General features: G+C 48.4%; 1 long non-coding RNA gene across 3 annotated transcripts in view; it reads left to right on the top strand.

Annotated features, from left to right (window-relative positions):
• Positions 1-3,493: 3,493 nt before the first annotated feature.
• The window catches only part of LOC111750595 (uncharacterized), a 140,901-nt gene continuing 124,739 nt past the window's right edge, over positions 3,494-19,655 (top strand). For all 3 annotated transcript variants that reach the window (XR_002785702.2, XR_002785701.2, XR_010319020.1), the window contains exons 1-2: positions 3,494-3,645; positions 7,744-7,805. This is a non-coding gene — a long non-coding RNA (uncharacterized LOC111750595). The remainder of the gene's footprint in view (positions 3,646-7,743; positions 7,806-19,655) is intronic.

The following is a 19,655-nucleotide window of genomic DNA, read 5'->3' as shown; positions in this document are numbered from 1 at the left end:
CCCGCCCGGGGAGGAGTAGGCGGCGGGAGCGCGCCGGAAAGAACAGGCGGCCAAGTGTGGGGAGGGGCGGGACAGGGGGTGCTGAAGGTGTGGCCGCAGGAGAGAGGAGAAGGGGGGCGGGGGGGGTGCCCGCCAGTCGCACTGCAGTCCCTGCTGGCGTTAACCTGTTATCGGAATGAAAGTAAGAGGGGCCAAGTAAAGGGGCGAGAGCAAGCAAAGACTTCTGCGCGTTCCAACCGGCGCGGAGGGATTTGGCCGCGGGGGCGTGGGAATCGCTGCGCAAGGCTTAGTGTCTTAATGCCGACAGGTGACCGCGAGCGCAGCGGCGCCCCCACTGGAATAGAGTTCCCGAGGGCGCAGAGATTCCTTAAATTGGGCATTTCCAGTAGGTGCTCTAAGCCCAGCTTCAGTTCCATCTCCTTCCTCCCCGACCCCCCCGCTCCACATTCCTCCAAGTTCATAGCAAAGATTCAGCGTTGATTACTACCAGCTTCATTGTATGTAAAAAACAGTACAAATTCCTCACTTTGTTAACCATCCCGACTTCCAGTCACCGCGGGGGCAGCTTTTCACAGTCCTAAGGCGTGGTCACTCCAAACCCACAGCGAGTTGCTGGTGCCTTCTGCTCCTGCTCCGCAAACCCCGGATGGTGCCACGGCCAGACGCTGAAGGCAAGGGCTCGGTAGCCGCGCCGCGCCGGGAAGCGGTGGGTGGCCTGTCGGCTGCTGGGCTGCAGCGCGAGCGGTCCCGGCCCAGCCGAATGTGTCCGCGTCTCGCTCCCCCTCCCTTGGAGGGCGGATGGCCCGGTGCCGACGCTTGGTCAGCGTCTCTCTCCTCCCGGATATAGCGCCTTTTCTTAACAGAGCGTGAACCAGTAGAGAGATGAACTCGGAGTCCGAAGAACCTTCCCGCCCTCCTGTCGCCCCTGTCTCCTGACCCCTCTGCCCTTCACCAGGACCAGAGATATGGGTGCCTCTGCCCGCACTGGAACCTCTGCCCTCAGCTCCTCACTCTCAGAGCAGCTGCGGGAGGGCATTTCCGATTTACCTGTCTCACAACAGCAGCCACACCGCTCTGCTTCCCAAGGACAGAGTCCATAAAAGTCTGAAACCCTGCCCGCCCCACCCCGTGTAGGGCGACCCCCTGTGTGCGTGTGTGTGCGCGCTCGGCACGCATTTAACTGCAATGAGCAATTCCCAGACGAGCAAGACAAAGCGTTTCATGCAAAGATGGTTCAGAGCTCTAGTAAAAAGAACACTTTCTCTAGGCACAGAGTAGGTGCTCGCTGTCTGCCGGCTTCTAGGGCGCCCGCTTCTCGGAAAGGGATCTTAACTTCGGATTCCCGCCAGATCGGCTAGGAGATTACCTCCCCTAACAGTCCCGCAACGAGTGGCCCCCCCGCCCCCGCGGGGGCGCAGGGCGAATCTGCAGTCTCCCGCCCTCCCCGCCCCCCAATTCCTGCCTAGGTAGCCGTATGTGGTGTGGGGCGGGGGGGGGGGCTTTATTTTTAAGCGTGAAAATTCTGTCTGCGTCCTGTGCGCGAAGATTCTCTTGTCACAATAAACCCCCAATTTTTATCTGGTGGTCATCATCAAGATTAACACTTGTAAATGAAAAGGTACCCTACCTTGCCTATTAACGAGGTTTTTTTTTTTTTTTTTTTAAACTGAGCTTTGGCATTCTCCCTGCCCCGCCTCCCCCCATGGACTTCCATGTTATTGATGCGATTTCCCCAACCTCTGTGGTTTGGAGAAAAGGAGCGGGCGGGGGGGAGGGGACGGTATCGAGGCGTCCACCTGGAGAAAAAAAAAATGCTCCTTATTAATTTAATTGATTTAGATATGTTACTTCTCCCAGCTCTCCTCCCCTCAATTTACAATTGTTAGTCTCAGCTTCCTGAAGAGTTCCCTGTGTAGCGTTTGTACCAGCTTTCCAAATCTTTCCCTGTAAAACTGGCCGTCGCTTGTCGCACGCCCAGCGACGCCCAGGTACGAATGGGTCAATGTTCCGGTTTCAAGACCAAGGATCATATTCTGGTTGGAAGGGCCCTCAGGGGCGGAAACGTGTTGCCCTGCTGGCCGAGGTGGAGAGTGGAAGCTAGAGCACTCGAAGACCAAGGGTCTTTCTCCCACCCTTCCCGAAGTGCCCGAGACTCAGCTGAGGGCGGTGGCGGCCTCGACTGGAAACCACGTCCCCACCCAAAGGGAGTACAAAACTCCCTTGGACTGAAGTTTGAAAGAATCCAGTGTAAAGACAGACTTCTTCCTCCAATCTGGTTAGAATAAATAATCATATAAACATAACCACCCAAGTGAAGAGCCGACGCCCAGATTCGCCGTCCCCACGTGTTGCTGGAGTTGGCGTGGACGCGTCCGCAGGCACAGCGGCTGACGTGACACCGCATTTTTTCCGGATTCCTGCCTCCTAGGGTGGTGCAGCCTGGAGAGTGGGGTACAGGGAGGTGGGGGAGGCGGCTGCGGAATCCACCGGCTCTGAAGGAGCACTGGGGCTTAGAATAGCACCCTACTCTGGGGGGCCCTCGCAGAAGCCCGTTACCCCCGATAAGAAAAGCAGTGTTCGTTATGGATGTTTAATAGCGGCCTTCCCGCAACCAAGCGGCGCGTTCCTGCAGGCACTACTAGCTTGGTTGTTTTAATCTGACCTTTTTTAGCAACCTGCTCCCAGAAGCTGCGAACTGGATTCGCACTCCGAAGAGCCCCCCCCGCCCCGCGTCCTGGGGAGGACTGGAGACTGCCGCTCCCGCGGCGCCCTCTCCCCCTCCCCCCCGAGGGAGCAAACCGCCGTCCCTCTGCGTCCTGACCCGGGAGCCGTCAGGCATTCCGGGGCGTGGTCGGGGGTCTCCTGGCCCGCGGATCCGGGCGATGTCTGCAATGCACCGCTGTGGGGTTCCTCTCTGGTAAAACGTGCCGGTGTGCAGGCAGTTTTTTTTTTTTTTTTTTCTAAGTAGCGCTGGCATCTACGGAGCGGCGGTGGTCTGCACGGACAGTGCCTGTATCTAGAGGTGTGGGGGGAGGGTACTGCGGCCAGAGGACAGGAGGACAGTGCAGGCCGGCTGGCCTGTGGGAACCGGTTCTCCCCGGATTCAGCGGCCAGGAGCACCCCGGGCTGAGGCTAAAGGGGCTGGTAGGCTCTTCTGCACCCCCGTGTGTTCCCCCATCTCCCTTGTGTCCCCCGGCTTTTCCAGCAGGAATATGGGGTGCCCAGCGGGGGTGGGGCGCTCCGGGCGGCGGGGCCGGACGGTCACGTGTCCCCCTCCCTCGCCTCTGCGGCGGGAGTTCCAATCAGAGCGCGCCAGGGGGCTCCTCCTGGGCAGGAACCACCCGGCTCGGCGGCGGAGGGTGGGCCGCCGTCACCTGACCGCCCGCCCCCGCCCCCCGCAAGTAGGGGCGGTGGTAGCGTCTGCTCGGTTACAAATGGCCCCTCCCGCCCCGCTCTCTCCGGCTCGGCGCGGACCCGCCCGGGCGCGCTCCTCCGGCCGGCTACCGGCGTCCAGCCGCCTTGCCTGTACCGGCCGGTTGTGCCCGCCACCCGTGAGAGCGCTCCCGGCACAGAGCGCGGAGGCTCGCTGGTGGAGGTAGCGACCGGAGGCTGGACAGCCGAGTCGCGTGGGTCGCTTACCGGCAGGTGAGTGTGCAGATCCGGCTTGGGATGCCGCGGAGACAGTGCGGGGTTGGGGCGCAGGTTAAGTTTGCAAAGCGAGCCGGAGGTCTCTCGTCTCCTCCGCCTCCTGCTTGCAGCGTCCGCGGATCGGGGGCTCGGGCAAAAGCCTCGATTTGGGGGGAGGGTTTCGGCAAATTCTGAAAGACACATCGGGTGCGAACGTGTAGCTATAGCTGATGGGGGTTAGACAGGTGCACACGAGTGTGGCTGCGTGTGTGTGGCTCCCGGGTGAGGCTCAGCCCAAGATGGGGCGAAGCCCCTACTGCCGGTCATTCTGTCCCCAAAAGCCACTTAGATGCCAGAGAGAGAAATTGCGCTGCTCTGAGGTGGTCACGGGATGTACCGCAGTAAATCAGCGACCCCAGTATTTCTGATAAGCCCCTGTGGAAGCAGGAGTGCAGTGGCTCAAGAAAGTGTGTGGTATTTTAAGGTATCCAGAAAGTATTCCTTTTACCTTTTAACTTCTTGGTCGAAATTAGTATAAAAAGTGCTGAATCATGCAAAAAAAGACCTGGAAAATAAGGTACTTCATTTTTGGTAAAGTTTTTCAAAGCTAATAATACCTCCATTTTTGGATGAATGCTTGAAATTTAAGGTGTAGACCTTAGTTGTATTTTATTACTGTGCCTTGGCTTTATGACTACGGGTTGCTTTTCTTCTTTCTTAATGGTGAATTGTAGCCATTCATTATCTCTTACCCTCACCGTCCTCTTGCCCCCTCCCCCAAAAAAACCCAAAAATACCAAGAATTTGTGTGTGTGTGTGTGTGTGTGTCCACGATTGTAAAAGGAGCGGAGGAAACAGTCCTTGGAAATAGAAAACATCCTCCTTTGATGAGTGCAATGATGGCCAATTTGATTTGTCACATGCCACTGAAAGGAATGTCAAGCTGATAACATGCAGACTGGAGAGAAAAAAAAAAAAAAACAGGAGTTGTCCATTGAAGAAGAAATAAGCCCTAATCCAATTGCACTCAGTAAGACAGCCAAAAGGTACTGCTTCCACATTGGGGGCCTGAGTCCTCTTTGGTGAAGATGGAGGGGTGCAATTTTTTATGCAAGTTTTGAGGTCAGACACCAAGTAGCAAAAATGATTAAAAAAAAAAAAAAAAAGAATCAAAGAGTCAGAATTAGTGAAATGGGTGTGTCCAAAGACAGCTCCTGCTCGTTTTACCCTGGGTTGCACCGTCTGAACTGTTCAGCGGCCTGCTGACTCATAAAGGAACCAGCATGTAAGCTAAGCAGGGTTGAATTTTACTCGTAGACTCTAAAGAATATTTACCTGTAAAAAAGAGAAAGAAACTTCATCAGAAGCATCCTTAGACAGAGAAGCCTGTCTCCTCCTCACATCTCTTCTTCAGGGGGTGTTTCCCGGTTCCTTGACTTGTCACCTTCATTTCAGTACCTGTCATCCATGCTTGCGCACAGTACATTTGATCGGATGCAAAGATTTTAATCTAAACCTTAACCTTAGAAGCAGCGGCACTCTTAACCACATGGTTATTTCAAAGGTATTTGGGGAGGAAAATGAAAAACTGGAATGTAAACGATTAATCGAGCTTTCTTTGCAGCACAGATTCGCTTAACATTGCTTGCCAGGCCAGGGAGCCCCACCCTGTTTGTGTGCATCTGCATGAAAGACCAGGAAAGGAATTGGACAGTTGCAGTGGTGCAAAGCCAGGCAGTCCCAATGCTTGGGTGTTAGGTTTATTTAAATAATGACTAATCCTAGGTAAGTCTGGAAAAGCACAGTTTCACTTGTCAGTTTGTTATAATGCCTGTTTAACTTGGGGAGATTTATTTTGCTGGAAAAAGGATACCAAGTTGGAGTTGCTTCCAAGTTTTAAGATGCTGGGGCTGAAATACACGATTGGATGGACAAATACCAAAGCATCTATAGTGAAGCCAAAAAGAATTCTTTTTGCTCTGTAATCCTTAAGAAAATTTCCTTACATTAAGTAAGTTTTTTTTTTTTTTTTTGGTGAGGGGGGGCTCATTTTCAGGCGAGGCATGGAATAAACCAGCTTGTGGGATAGACAGGCACCTGGCCTGTGAGTCAGAACAGAGATGCATAATTGCAGCAGGAAATAGATGAATGAGCTTACCTTTCACTGTCTGGCCCTTCAAACAGAACCCAGCCGTGTCACATCAGATCCCAGGAAGGCCGTTTCTGTAACATGGCGAGGAGCTGTCTAATCTTATTTCGAATCAATGAGAAAGAAAATGTTTTCAGCTGCTCCGAAGAAAAGGGCATTATAGATTCACACTAATTCTTAGTATCATGGCCATGCTTACCTGCATTGTCTGCTGCAAATTGCGGGTCTGACCCTGAGGAAGAGTGATATGAAGGCTTTTGTCTTTCCTTTTTTTTTTTTTAGTTAGAAAAAAGGAGGCCCATTGGATATTACCGTTCCTTTTTTAAAGCAAATAAATCATTTAAAGAAGAAAAAAATGACACTCTTCCTCTGACGGCTAGAGTGAATTAGTGCGTTTCTAAGCCCAGATGTGGTGACCGCTTAGCAGCATCTGAACATTTATTCCATTCGAAAGTGATGCTCCAGGTGAAAATTGTGTGTTCGGTTCTGAGCTAATGTGAGTTCAAAGCTGTTGAAACCACCTCTTCTTTTGTCCTTCTTCCTTGTATTTCCCCCCTCTTTTAAATCCGCAAACCACACTTACAAATTCTAGAGCACCTAGAAGTCTTTGAGATTTCACCAGGAACACACCATCAGGGAAATTGCCTATGATTGCAGGTCTTTCTAAAATCAAAATAGATTTCAGAATTGGCTTTAAGAATCAAAGTGGTAGGGTGTCGCTGGTGCTTCGCGCAGTCACGGGCGCTCTGGCAGCTTGGTTTCAAAGAGGGTCTTTTTCCAAGATTTAGAGTGATTATTTTGTGGAACTTATCTCTGCCTGTTTGCACAGTAATTGCAGTGGGAGAAGGTTCCAGAACGGCACCTCCTTAAGTTCAATTGGTAAATACGCACACAACATTGTGTGAAGAACATTCCAGAACACCCACCTCCCGTGAAGTGAATGTGCTGGCAGAATAACACCTAGGCTTCTTTAACCCACCAGCAAATCTCATTTTTCACCACAGGAGATGATGCTAATGTACACTGAGCTTTTGGGGGGACACTGGAAAGCCTTGGAGGATGGAGAGGGGCATCTGATGTCTGACCTGTTAGAACTGGGTTGCAAGAATCTTGTCTTTTTCATCTGAGTATGTCAGGTTATGCATGTTTTGCAGAGAAATTGAAGAAGGCACATTTTGCTAAACCATTTAATATAGGGATTTGTAGGGTTAGTAATGGAGCCCTGTTAGTAATGGCGTGATGGTTAAGAACGAGGCCGCTAACCAAAAGGTTGGCATTTCGAATCCACCAGCTGCTCCTTGGAAATGCTCTGGGGCAATTCTACTCTGGCCTGAAACGGTCACTATGAGTTGGAGTTGACAGCAACGGATTTTTTTTTTTTTTGGTAGGGTTAGTAATACCCGGTTTCATTGGCTCTGGGTATTTAAAAATTAATACATTCATAGGTTTTTTGGGTGTATGAGCGTTGGGTTGGGGTAGTGGGGAGTGGCCTTTAAAATAACCGTTTGGAAGTTGCTGATTGTTTGAAGTTATATGACATTGAACTCTTGCACATACATCTCTGCAAAATCAAAGAATGCGCTTTGGTGTGCACATATTGCCACAGACACGTGTATTTTACACAGATTAGAGCTGTAGTTCAAGATTATTCAACTCTTTATTTTAAGGAGGGTTTTTATTTGTTTCTATTGTGGTAGATATTGAACTCTGGTTCTGCTATGCTTGGGTATCTTGTGCAGCGACAAAAAATTATTATGATTAAGTACATTTATTTTTGCAGCATGTCTTCATTTGGATTGCTGGGGTAAAAGTAGTTGAGCTCTAGGTTTTAGAACCAGAAATACCATGAGAAATAGCTTCTGTCCAGAGGTAGCTCACGACGCATCTCCTTTGGTTAAATTACTGTAAATCATGGAATTTGGAAACTCTCCAGACTGCTAACAATCAAAATATTTTTGGTCTTACAGGTGCTGTTCCTTTGACACAGTGGATGGTGATTGTGTGCTCCTGCCTGAGAATGGTCCAAAACGTAAGTTCAGCAAAACAAGTAATTAAATATCAATAATGCTGGAGCTGTATGCAGAACAGTAATTCCCATTTTCCTTCCTTCTGCCCAAGATTCTAGCCTCATAAATACAGGTCTAGAGGGAGATGAAGGAGTCCTGGTGGCGCAGTGGTTAAGCACTCAGCTGCTAACTGAAAGTTTGGCAGTTCGAACCCACCAGCTGCTTTACAGGAGAAAGATGTGGCAGTCTGTTTCCGTAAAGATTATGAAAAGCCTTGGAAACCCTATGGGATACTTTTACCCTGTCCGTAGGGTTGCTATGAGTCAGAACCCACTCCATAGCAACTGATTTGGTTTTAGAAGGGGGCAATGCCATCTTTTGTGGGGAGAAAGTGCCTTAGACCAACGTTTTTTCATAACACAGCAGTGCAACTTCCAGTGACCACCATCACAGCCATTGATTGGTGTTCTTGTCTATACCACCTCCCCAACGTTACTTATCATCGGGGTAGACTGTATACCTTTGGTGTCTGGGTAATGTTGACTTGACACTTTCCCAAAAGTCATGTCTTTCTGGGTGGCCCTGCCTGTCCTAATCTCCTGGTTCAAGCAGACAGATTCCAGCACGTAGACATATGCAGCCTCAGGAGCAGAAATCCTCTGGCTACTCTAGAGCTACCTTTTCGCCCATGTCCGTTGACTGAAATGCCCCTTTAGGCCAGCTGATGAAGGGCAAGCTCTGTTAGGATCGGGTAACTTTCAGTTATAAAACATAAAGTGTCAACAGTATGCAGGAGGGCCGTTGCTGTGTCAACACAAAGACGTTCGATGGGGCGGGGTTTTACAGATTTTCACAGGAAGAGCCCCCGTCTCCATTTTGTGAATATCAAGAACTTCCGGGATGGCTCTTTAAGGAAAGAACTGTCTGTTCTCTGAAAGGGACCCAGTGCTTCTTTCAACCAGTTGCCGTCGAGTCGATTCAGACTCACAGGAACCCCATGTGTGTCAGTGTAAAACTGTGCTCCATAGGGTTTTCAATGGCTGATTTTTGGGAAGCAGATTGCCAGGACTCTCTTCCGAGGTGCCTCTGGGTGGACTTGAACTTCTAACCCTTCAGTTAGCAGCTAAGCTCTTTAACTATCTGCACCACCCAGGGCCTCCCCCTGTTTCGTTAGAGATCTCAAGAGGTAATTTAAGACATTTTTTGAAAAATTCCTGGCATTTAATACATTTTATCATTGGACAGACTCTAGAAAGCTGATTTTTATTAAGAAAACCATCTCACACCCCTCGCTTTTTTTCCCCTTCTGTCCACCTACCCGCATCCCCTAAAACATGGATTTCCATGTAATTCCGTTCGCTGACTATCACTCCATTTTTGTTTCTCTGCAGAGTTTATTCCTAGAACTGCTAATAGACCTTCAGCACAAATAGTATATTGATCACTTGAAATCTCGTTTGAGCATGACTGAATATACATAATGGGGTGTCAGTCGGGGAGAAACCTCATAATAAATTGCAGATGGCTTATATTCCTGAGAAAAAATGTCTGGGGCAGCACACAGAATATCATGTTTACTGTAGCATGACCGGCTGATTTCGCTGGTCTCCATCACGTTCATCGGGGTGAAAGTTTAATAGCAAAGGCAAGGGTAGAATACCAAGATCCTGGAGTCTTTCTTTGTTTATATGGAGAAGCACGTTCTATACAGCAGAAACACCTTGTAGAACCACTGCCAGGGAGAAAGATCTTTTCTACCTGAGGAATTCAAAAACTGCAAACAAATCTGTTTAAGTTGGTGCCTATTTAAAACCAGCTGATTTATGTACTGATTTATGCAGTCCATGTTTTTTAAGTTTTTACCATGTGTGTATCAGCGCATACACTCGGTGTATGCAAATATCATTTGCTGTGTGTATATGGGAAAGTACGGTATATTTAGAGAAAAGCCTTGTACGGTATATTTAGAGAAAAGTCTGCTTTACATAATTTATTTTTAAGAACAACCGAGCAGAGGAGTAGCCATGCGTTAGGAAAGCAAAATCTTTTTTTTTTTTTCTGTTTTAAATTTTCCATTGAATGATAAGTGAAGGAATCTCACTTTTAAAATTTTACATGGAATTCTTTAAAATCAATTTTCTTGATAGAGCTGTGACTCTGATGGCAGTTATCCCTGGAGAAGTGATTTTTTGGTTTATTGACGTGATCGCTTTCCTGTGTTCCTGGTTGTCTGTGTGGAATTAGGCCACAGAGGGAATGTGGGGTATCATGTAAACTGTAATTCTGCTTCACCCCAGGACGATGTGGGGTCCATTATGCTTTTCCCAGTCCTCTGACTGGGGTATGACCAACTTCCATCTTGAATTCTTTGTCTCTTGTACGTGAATTAAGTCAATGGACTCTTTGCTAATCGGCTTTTAATTTGCCTTTTTATGGCCTCTCCTAGCCCTCCCCCCCCCCAAAAAAAAAACCACACCATGGGCAAACGTCTCCTCCAGTTCCTGTGCCGTATTCAAGATTTTTTTAAAAAATGCATTATGACAGAATTTTCCTTTTTTAGCCTCAAGTCGTATTCGATAACCAGAAGAGTCTTCTTACCACAAAGACTGTGTGAAACAAGCAAGGCTATTATGATACAGAGGACATGACATCAGGCTGTTATCATGGCTATGGCTTTTCCATAGGGTTTCGGGAACTTTTATCTGTTTCCATCTTCGGCACTGAAATGCTTCTGATTCCTTCTGTAAGATTTCTGATTAGCAGTAAGAGTGAATGCAGTTTGCTAAGGATATGAGGTTATCTGAGAACTAGCCAGTTGCAGAGGTTTCACAATGTATGATTATAGTAGAGCTACATACAAAACCCAAGCCAAACCCATTGCTGTCGATTCGGCTTGCAGATTCGAGCTACCAGCCTCTTTGGTTAGCAACCGAGCTCTTAACCACTACGCCACCAGGGCTCCAGAGCTACATAGTAAGATATTTTATAAGCAGAATCTATGAGATGTTTTGTTTGCATAGTCCCTTTCAGACACATATAGTTTTGTAGCAGCTGGAAAACCAATTAGTTATTTTGCACAAAAGAAAAGCACCCACATTAGGGATTGGGGAATTGTGCTGTTGAGAATTATGAATTATGCTGTTGAGATTTTAGCAAAAACTAGCTTATACTACAACTTTAAACTCGGGAATCAGTTGTTTGAGTGAGTTATCTTAACCTGCAGAGAAGCGGATGTCTGCAAATGTTAAAAGTGGGATTTATTGGATGTAACTAATAAAAGGGAAAAATTAAATCCCGGGACAAAGAAAATTGGAAAGAAAAAAATCTCCAGAAGAAAATTGAGCCTGAAACCTGCGTTTATAGGCTTTGTTGTCATATTAAATTTTCAATATTTTTAATTATTTATTTTAATAAAGGTAGAAAGACTAATACAAACTAAGTAGACGTTACGCAAATTGCTGATTCAAAGATATTCAAGATAATATTTTGATCAGGCGTATACTACGAATTTGGTAATATAAAGACCCAGTTTTTATAGATTGTTTTCTTACCAGTCTTTAACTAAAATATTACAGCAAGAATACTTAAAGATGGATAGAACAGGTTTGACTACATATCTTTCTAGATCTTGTCAGTGTTACTAAAAACAGTGTTATTAGCACCAGGTTCTTGGTACAGCTTTTAAATTGTTTTTTAAAAATCTTTATTGTACACAGATTTTGAAAACTGGAGTTGAATTAGCACCTGTTTCACAGAAATGGACATTATGAATTTCTCAGGTTTGATTTTTATACATGCAAATTGAGACTAGGAGAAAACTGAAACTGTGGTATTTTTGTATTCTTCCAATTGCTGCATTTTCAGAAACCAGAGTCAGAGGTCTCTCTCGTTAAATGGAAGCGTATTTAAAGTTACATCCATTTCATAGAAGAATAGACGTGGGACAGCTTTTTCCTTCAACAGTGATTTAAATAATAACTACAGGGTCACTATGAGTTGGAAGCGACTTGACAGCAATGGGTTTCGTTTTTTTTTTTTTTTTTAGTTTGATGAAATGGGTTAAAGATAATATGCTTTAAAAAAAATTGTATGTGTTTTTCACTTTAATAAAAAACACATTCAGGCAAAGTAAAGAAAAATTACCTTGTGCTAATTCCATTATCAGCGAAGTAGTAGTTTGGTGTATATTACTTTTAATAAATCTAGCTTTACATTTAATAAAAGGTTTTATTTTCATGTTTAATTGCTCGCACTAAGGGAAAAATCAACAGATAATTTGCTTACAGCATGTAACTCCAAGCGTTCTGTAAGTTTCATAAAGAGAAATACTGTAATGCAGAAGAAATCTTCAGCGCACCCTCTTGTTCTGTGAAGAATCTATATCCTCCATATAAAAAAAAATGTAAGAGGGGAATAATTTGGGGTCACTATCAGGTGGGTGACTGACTGTCTGCATCTGTCCTGCTGGTGACTTTATTAATAGTTAAAGGTACACACCTTTTAAAATGAGCTTCCACCATTCCAGTTTCATTGGAAACCTAACACTAAGAAATTGTGGTTAGGTGCCGTCAAGTCAGCTTCGACTCATAGCAACCCCACGTAACAGAATAACACTGCCCCCATAGGGTTTTCTAAGCTGGGATCTTTATAGGAGCAGATTGCCAGGTGTTTCTCCCACGGAGCCACTGGGTGGGTTCAAACCGCCAACCTTTCAGTTAGCAGCTGAGCGCTTAACCGTTGCATTGCCAGGGCTCCTGTGTGACCAAACGTCCCAGAACATTGAAGAAAATAATCTTGACTATTTCCCCTGCCTAGTTTTTATTAGAGGTACGCGTGACTCCAAAAATGATTTTCCTATTATGTAAGAATTTGGGGAAAAGGGAATGCATGGTATTTTGGGGATGTTTTGTTTTTGTTTTTTGCTTTTTTTGGGGGGTTAGCTTTACATAAAGGAGTGAGGGTCTCATAAGAAAAACTCAGGTTAAAACAGTTGATAACCACCTTCAGATTGACTGTCTTTCTCATCTTGCTGTAACCTCATCCCCTTCAGACTGTGCTTTGAGTACACTGACAGGCGTGGTTGTAAACACCCAACTCCGATTGACTTGGTTTTGTCGCAGCCATGCAGAGGGGTTGCCCAGCCTATGAATTCGATCCCCAGGGATTTGAAAATTCAGCATCATCGCCAATGTTACTGCCTCCGCAAGGGGGCCACACCCTCTTCTTAATCAATGTTTTCTATTTCTGCAAACCCTTGTACCTTTTCACAAGTTCTTGAAAATCACCTTTCTCCCTTATTGTTAAAAATAAAAGCCTACAGAGTTCAACATAAGACTTAAAATTTTGAAAAACCTGCTAAGGACCCACATTATCAAGCTCTTCTCTTCTAATATCATCCCTGAATATAATTTTGGGGGCCTGGACATTAAGCATGGAGGAAGCTCTAGCTACAGGCCTTCCTGAATGTCTTCAGGAGACACAAGTTAGCCCAGTATTTGTGGAGCTGGGTTGCTGGGTTAAAGCAGACAGATCAACAATCACCCTCTAAAGGCAAGGATTAAAATTTACAGTTGGAAAAAAAAAACAGCACAAGGTGAACATTTATAGAGATGACAACTGCTGCTGTTTCTTTGGAGATGTTAGTAAGTACAAGAAAATCAGCCAAATAGCAGGGTGTCTCTCTTGGTAATAGCTCAGGAGTGCTGCTGCTGGTGGCCATGATGACTAAACATTCTTAATTTTTTTTTTAGATCTAAAAGTGAAGCTAACTGGCTTTATCTTAGAGCCTGTTCTTTAGAGCAATGCTGTCCAGTGGAACTTTCTGCAGTGATGGAAATTTCTGGATTTGTTCTAATACAGAGCCGCCAGCCACATGTACCTGCTGAGCACTTGACATATGGCTAATACAACTGGAGAAAACAAGATTTTTTAATTTATTTAATCAAAATTTAAATTTAAAAAGTCACATGTGGCTGGTGGCTACACATTGAACAGCACGTTGTTGTTGTTAGGTGCTGCTGAGCCCTTTCTGACTCCTAGCGACCCAGGTACAATAGAATGAAACACTGCTCAGTCCTACACCATCCTCACAGTCATTGTTATGTTTGAGCTGATTGTTGTAGCCACTGTGTCAGTCCATCTCATTGAGCGTTGTCGTCTTTTTCGCTGGCTCTCTACCTTACCAAGCATAGTGCCCTTCTCCAGGGACTGGTCCCTCCTGATAATATGTCCAAAGTGCGTGAGACGAAGTCTCGCCATCCTTGCATCTGATGAACACTCTGGCAGTACTTTTTCCAAGACGTATGTGATTGTTCTTCTGGTAGTCCATGGTCCATGAACACCGTAGCCTTAGAGAGTTGGGGATTTGAGTTAGGTTTGCCATAATGTTGTCTTGGTAGACTATGTCGACTAAGGGCAGTGCCCGCCTCAGAAATTAGAGACTGGGCAGTGCTTATGGTGCATTCGCAACGTGGCCAGTGGTAGGCAGCTGCATGGCAAATCATGGTGGTTCTTCTTGGGCTTTTGTTTTTGCGTTTAAAAGTGGAACTGAATCCTAATTGGGGCACGATGTGAGATACTGTTTCTGCTCTGAGACCCAGTCCCCAAGTAGCTAGTCTCGGCTGCCCCCAAGCCCTTCCAGGTCTTGGCTAGCCTGGATTTGCCCTTCCAGGTCCTTCCACCATTGCTTCTTCCTTCTTTTTGTCATTTACCCAGTGTTGCACATGGTTAGACTTCACCATCTGACTTACATTTGGACCCCTGTGTCTGAAAGAATTTTACCTCAAGTGTGCCTCAAAAAATAAGTAATGATAACCTCAGTAGAGACAATACCGACTAAGAAGTTGCAACAACCCGTTCCCCCCACAGACCATAGGTTTCTTTCTAAGACCAGCTAAATCCTTCCACATAAATGTAGGATCTCTCCTGGCTTTGAGTTGACTGTGAAGCTGTCAGAGCCTGTTCAGGGAGAGAAGGTTAGAGAATCCTTGGGTGAGTGAACTTATTCCTGATGGGGCATAATTTCTTCTATCCCACATCCCAAGACTCCAAACAGGTATGTAGAAGGAAAAGCACACCTCCCGTCAGGAACTACACCTTCGTTCCTGCTCCTGGTGATCCCTTGACGTCCAGCATGCACAGGAGGCATCTGTCCTGTGCTGGAGGGCAGGGCACAGCCTATACCCCAGCATGTCTCCCAGGACCCGAGATCATCCAAACTGGCTGTGCCTCAGAATCAGCAAGGAGAACCTTTTAAGAATACTAATAAACAAATTCCTGGACCCCACCCTTCATTCCGTCTTCACCATTAGAATTATCTGGAGCCTTTTCAAGCATGCTGATGCCAGGGTTCCACCCCAGACTGGTTAAATTAGAATCTCTGGGTGTGGTCTGTGGATGCTGGTGATTTTTAAAGCCCCCAGGTACTTCTGGTACAGCTCAGCCGAGTCTGGGGAACACTCTCCATTGGTTTTACCAACAGAGGAATTTTAGGATGTCCAGTAAGTGTTTTGGCTGTCCACCCTCCTTGTTTTTCGTTGCCATCGAGTTGGCTTCGACTCGTGGTAACCTTATATATGTAATAGACCAAAACATTGCCCAGGCTTGCACATCTTCCTGGTATGTTTGAGTCCCGTGTTGTGACTATTGTGTCACTTCATCTCATTCAGAGTCTTCCTCTTTTTTGCCAACCCTCCACTTTACCAAACATGCTGTCCTTGTCTAGGGATCCATCTTTCCTGATGTCGTGTCCAAAGTAAGCGAGTGAAAGGCTCACCATCCTAGCTTCTAAGGAGCATTCTGGTTGTATGTCTTCTAAGACTCATGTGTTCATTCTTCTGGAAGCCCATGCGTGGCATATTCAGTATTTTTTGCCAGCACCACAATTCAAACACATCAAATCTTCTGCCTTCTTTTTTCGCCCCCCATTGTTTGTATTCCTTAATTCAGCCACTTGCTCAACAAGCATTTGTCAAGCACCTACAGCGAGCCTGTCAGCCCTCCTGGGCATAATGCTGGGTTCAGTGTCCCGGGCTTGTCCCCCTTTTCTGCCTTCTTTGCCGTCTCTTCACTCCTGCTTTCCCCACTGGAAAATGACCCCTAGGTCTGCCCCAGCAGAGGCCTTTCTAGACTCGCCGTCTCCGCTGCTGCTGGATGTCCCCTTCAGCATGGGCGACATGGATCCAGTCCCCTTCTCTGGAAGGGACTGCCCTCTCTGTTTGAGGCATCTCCTTTTCCCTGGGAATCTGGGTGCAAACCTCAGAGTCCTCCTCATCCAGCTTGGTCCCCAAATCCTACCACATCACCCCAATGGCCCCTCTGCCATGTCCTGTTTCTCAGATCACATTGATATTGACCTTGTTCAGGCCTGAACCCTCTCAAGCCCAGGCTGCTTAAAAATGCCGTGAGGTGGTGTGTGTTTCCTTGGTTTGCTTTCTCTCTGGCCACACCCTTTCCCCGACTGCTAAAACGTAGGTCAACTCATAGAACTCATACCACTGAAAGCTCAGAGGGGCTTCTAGGAGGGGCCAGCAAGGAGTCTGGGTCTCTATCATCTTCCCAAACCTTCCTTCTCAGTTGTCCTCTCCCCCTCGTGCTCTGCGATACTTGCTGGCCCCCACCTTGCAGTCCAGGCCTCAGCGCTGGGCCCAGACCTCCCTCCCTGTGGAGAACTATTTCTGCCTCGAGGTCTGCCTCACTCCCAGTCACCCTGCAAGCTTTCTCCGATGCCTTTGGCCAGACTCCTCATTCCCAGGGCCCTGTACTTTCTTTGGAGCTCCTCCCTCACCTGCCCTAGCTCATGTGCAGGCGCTTATGGGATCCCACCCCCTCACCCCCAAACTCTACCCTGCAGGCTGGAACCACGGACTCCCCAGCTCCCAGGGCAGGACTTTGCAAAGGTGTGAATGGCATCGCACACTCAGACCTGGCCACCTGAGGGCTGCCTGCAGCTTCGCTTTTAAGTGCAGTTGTCTAGATGCACCAGGCGGGTGGCCGAGGCCTTCTGTTGTCCCCGGAGTGTGGATGAGCTGGGCCTTCATCTTGTATCTGCCAGCCTGCCCTCAGCGCTTCTCACTGCCCTATCCCAGCACAAGGCAACGAACGGCCTCCCCAAACAAACTCTGTGCCTGTCCTGCCTCCTCCCTCGGTATCCTCCATGCGCCCCCTCCCTCTGCCTCCTCCGTCCGCCCCCTCCCTCTGCCCCCTTTCCTTGCCCCCTCAAAGCTGCTCACTTGGACCTGTGCTCTGGGAACAGCCTCCAGTACCTGGGGGTACTTTCGAAATACACTTCCCTCCACCTCATCTTATATGAAGGCAGGAGAATTTTTGAGACCCAGATGGAGAGTATTTGTAGTGGAAGGGGAGAAGGATGCCAGGAACCCTCCCACCCTGGCTTCTCCCTCCCTGTCTCCCCCACATCTGCAGCTTGTCTGCAGCTTAGCCATCCTGTCTGGAGAACCAGTGAAGTGCAGTCCAGCTAGTTCAGCCAGCTTCATCTCAAGCCAGTGCTGCCTGCACCCATGAGTTTCCACCCCGGGTGCTGCTTCGAGGCAGGGCTCCTGGGGATAGCTTCAGGCAGCTGAGCCAAAGCCTGAAAGCCAGCGCTTTTCCTCCCAGGCGGTCCCTCAGGGAAAGTCAGATGGAGCAGGCTCTGCCTGGACCAGCGTGTGGAGATGGAGGGCACTGGTCTGTGGGGAGGAGGGGTGGAATCGTTTCAGTACAGGTAGACATGTTGAAGGGAGTGGAGCCAGCCTGCAGAGGGCCAGAGCTCTATCATGGTGAGAGTAGGAGGACGGCGTTGGAGGCTGAGAGACTTCAGTGTGGACACGCGCAGAGGCCTGAGGGAGGGAGAAAAGGCAGGGCTTAGTTAAAGAACTACAAGTATGCCAAGCATTTGAGTGTAGGGTGGAAATGGAGGCGGGGCAGGCAGAAACCAGAGCCCCCCCTCCTTTGGCCTGCTTTGCCCAGCAGACACTGAGGCTCTGGAATTCTATCATGAGGGCGGAGGGGGGAGCCCTGATTGTCAGGGCTCCCCAGACCCCCAGGGGCCACTTTCCGTCATCGTCTGGACCTGGGAATGCCGATGCTTCAGGCTGATTGTCTGGGGCCGCGGCTCCCGTGGGTGTGTTGCACCCTGCACCTGAGCCACGCCGGCCACCACACAGAGACCCCATGCTGAAGTGCCCTTCATCAGGTGAGGGCAGTGCTGAGGCGCGCCCCACAGGGCTGGGGTGGGCATTCTCGCCTTCCGTCGTTGATATTTGACACACTGACAGGTTTCCCATTTGCCCTCAGCTTCAGGTGGGAAAAGAGAGCTAACCCCTGAAGGGACAGAGCAGCAAAGGCCCCAGGCGCTGTCGCTGTGGAGACATGCAGATAAGCAGGAGCACATTCCAAACTTGTTCCTCAGCCAGGAGGCCCTTGGGCAACTTTTGGGGGGGGAAAGCATGGGTGGATCTCCCCCTCCTCCCAGGTTTTTCCAGCGCCAGGGGTACACCAGGCTTTGCCTGTGGCACACCACTTTCCCAGGCCTGATGCTTGGCCGGAGCCCTGGTAGTACAGTGGTTAAGAGCTCGGCTGCTAACCAAAAGTTCAGCAGTTGGCATCCACCAGCCACTCCTTGGAAACCCGATGGGGCAGTTCTACTCAGTCCTATAGGGTTGCTATGAGTTGGACTTGACAGCCCCGGGTTTTGGTTTTGGCTTGGACCCTTGGCCACCCCACAACCTAAAAACTCTGGGTTTCCCCGCTGTGTGCCCCGCCCCTTGGGCACGGCCAGTGCCTCTGGGAAGAAGAGCGGTTCGTCTCCGCTTTGCTCTCAGTCCCAAGCTGACAATTAAGCCACTGAGAAGGGACAATTCACAACAGGCCTACACAGAGAAGTCCTTTATGCACAAGAATGGCCGGTCGTCCACATTAGCACCCTTTATGTCTTTATTTATAGGAGGTACTGTACTTGAGAATGATCAAATGGCATTGATCTAGGAAGGGTGTTGGGTCACCCTGATTTAAAGCACACTGAGTGGGTTCATTGTCACCAGGCGGCACAGCAGCCCTGGCCGGCAGCTGAGGTGCAGTTTGCCGAGTAGGCCGGGGCGTGCACACTGGCACGGGCTGCAGGGTCCCTCTGACGGGCAGAGCCTTTGTCATTGAGTCTGGTGTGCTGGGAGTGGGAGGAGCTGCCTCATGGATGCAGGCTTGTGACAGACCCCAAGACCCCAGGCCCAGCCCTGCACAGGATCCTCTCTACAGAATGGTACATGAGCCCACGTGGGCAGTGGGGAGCCATCCTTGCCAACCCACGCAAACCTGAGAAGCTCGGGCTTGTTAATGATTTACAGTTACAATATTGAAAACTAGAGCCTCGCATGGAAAGGGCAACAGTTACTTGTAATCCTGGTTGTTAGCACCAGCACTCCCTCAGCTCCAGAGAAGGTCACACACCCCCCTGAACTTCTCATGCAGACCCAGTGGCTGAAGGAGTTGTCTTCATGATATGGGTGCGGTGTTAGAAACACGCCAATCTGCGGAAAGATCCACAGAACCCAGAAGGCCTCCCCAGCCTCATCTACCCTCAGCCCCACCTACCACCACCAATCAGCCTACCTCTTCCCAGCCTCCCAGGTCTGAAGCACCTGCTCTGCCGCCAGGGTCCATGGTCAGGGTCTGGGATCCCATTCAGTCCAGGGTCACATCTAGAGACATCATTTGAATTGGGACTGTCCAGGTGTGTGTTCTGCTTCGCTCAGGGCTGGGCCTGAGTTGGCTACCTGATCCCCAAGCATTGTGAGCCAGGCCATAGGGGATTGGTTGGCCCCTTCCTCTTTAGCTGTTATTGTTACTGCTGCTGCTGTTCACGCCCACTTTGTAGTGTT

This window comes from Loxodonta africana, chromosome 22, assembly GCF_030014295.1.
Source record: "Loxodonta africana isolate mLoxAfr1 chromosome 22, mLoxAfr1.hap2, whole genome shotgun sequence".
NCBI classification, from domain to species: Eukaryota; Metazoa; Chordata; class Mammalia; order Proboscidea; family Elephantidae; genus Loxodonta; species Loxodonta africana.
Note: the sequence above shows the minus strand (reverse complement) of the source record. Positions and strands in the feature narration are given on the sequence as shown.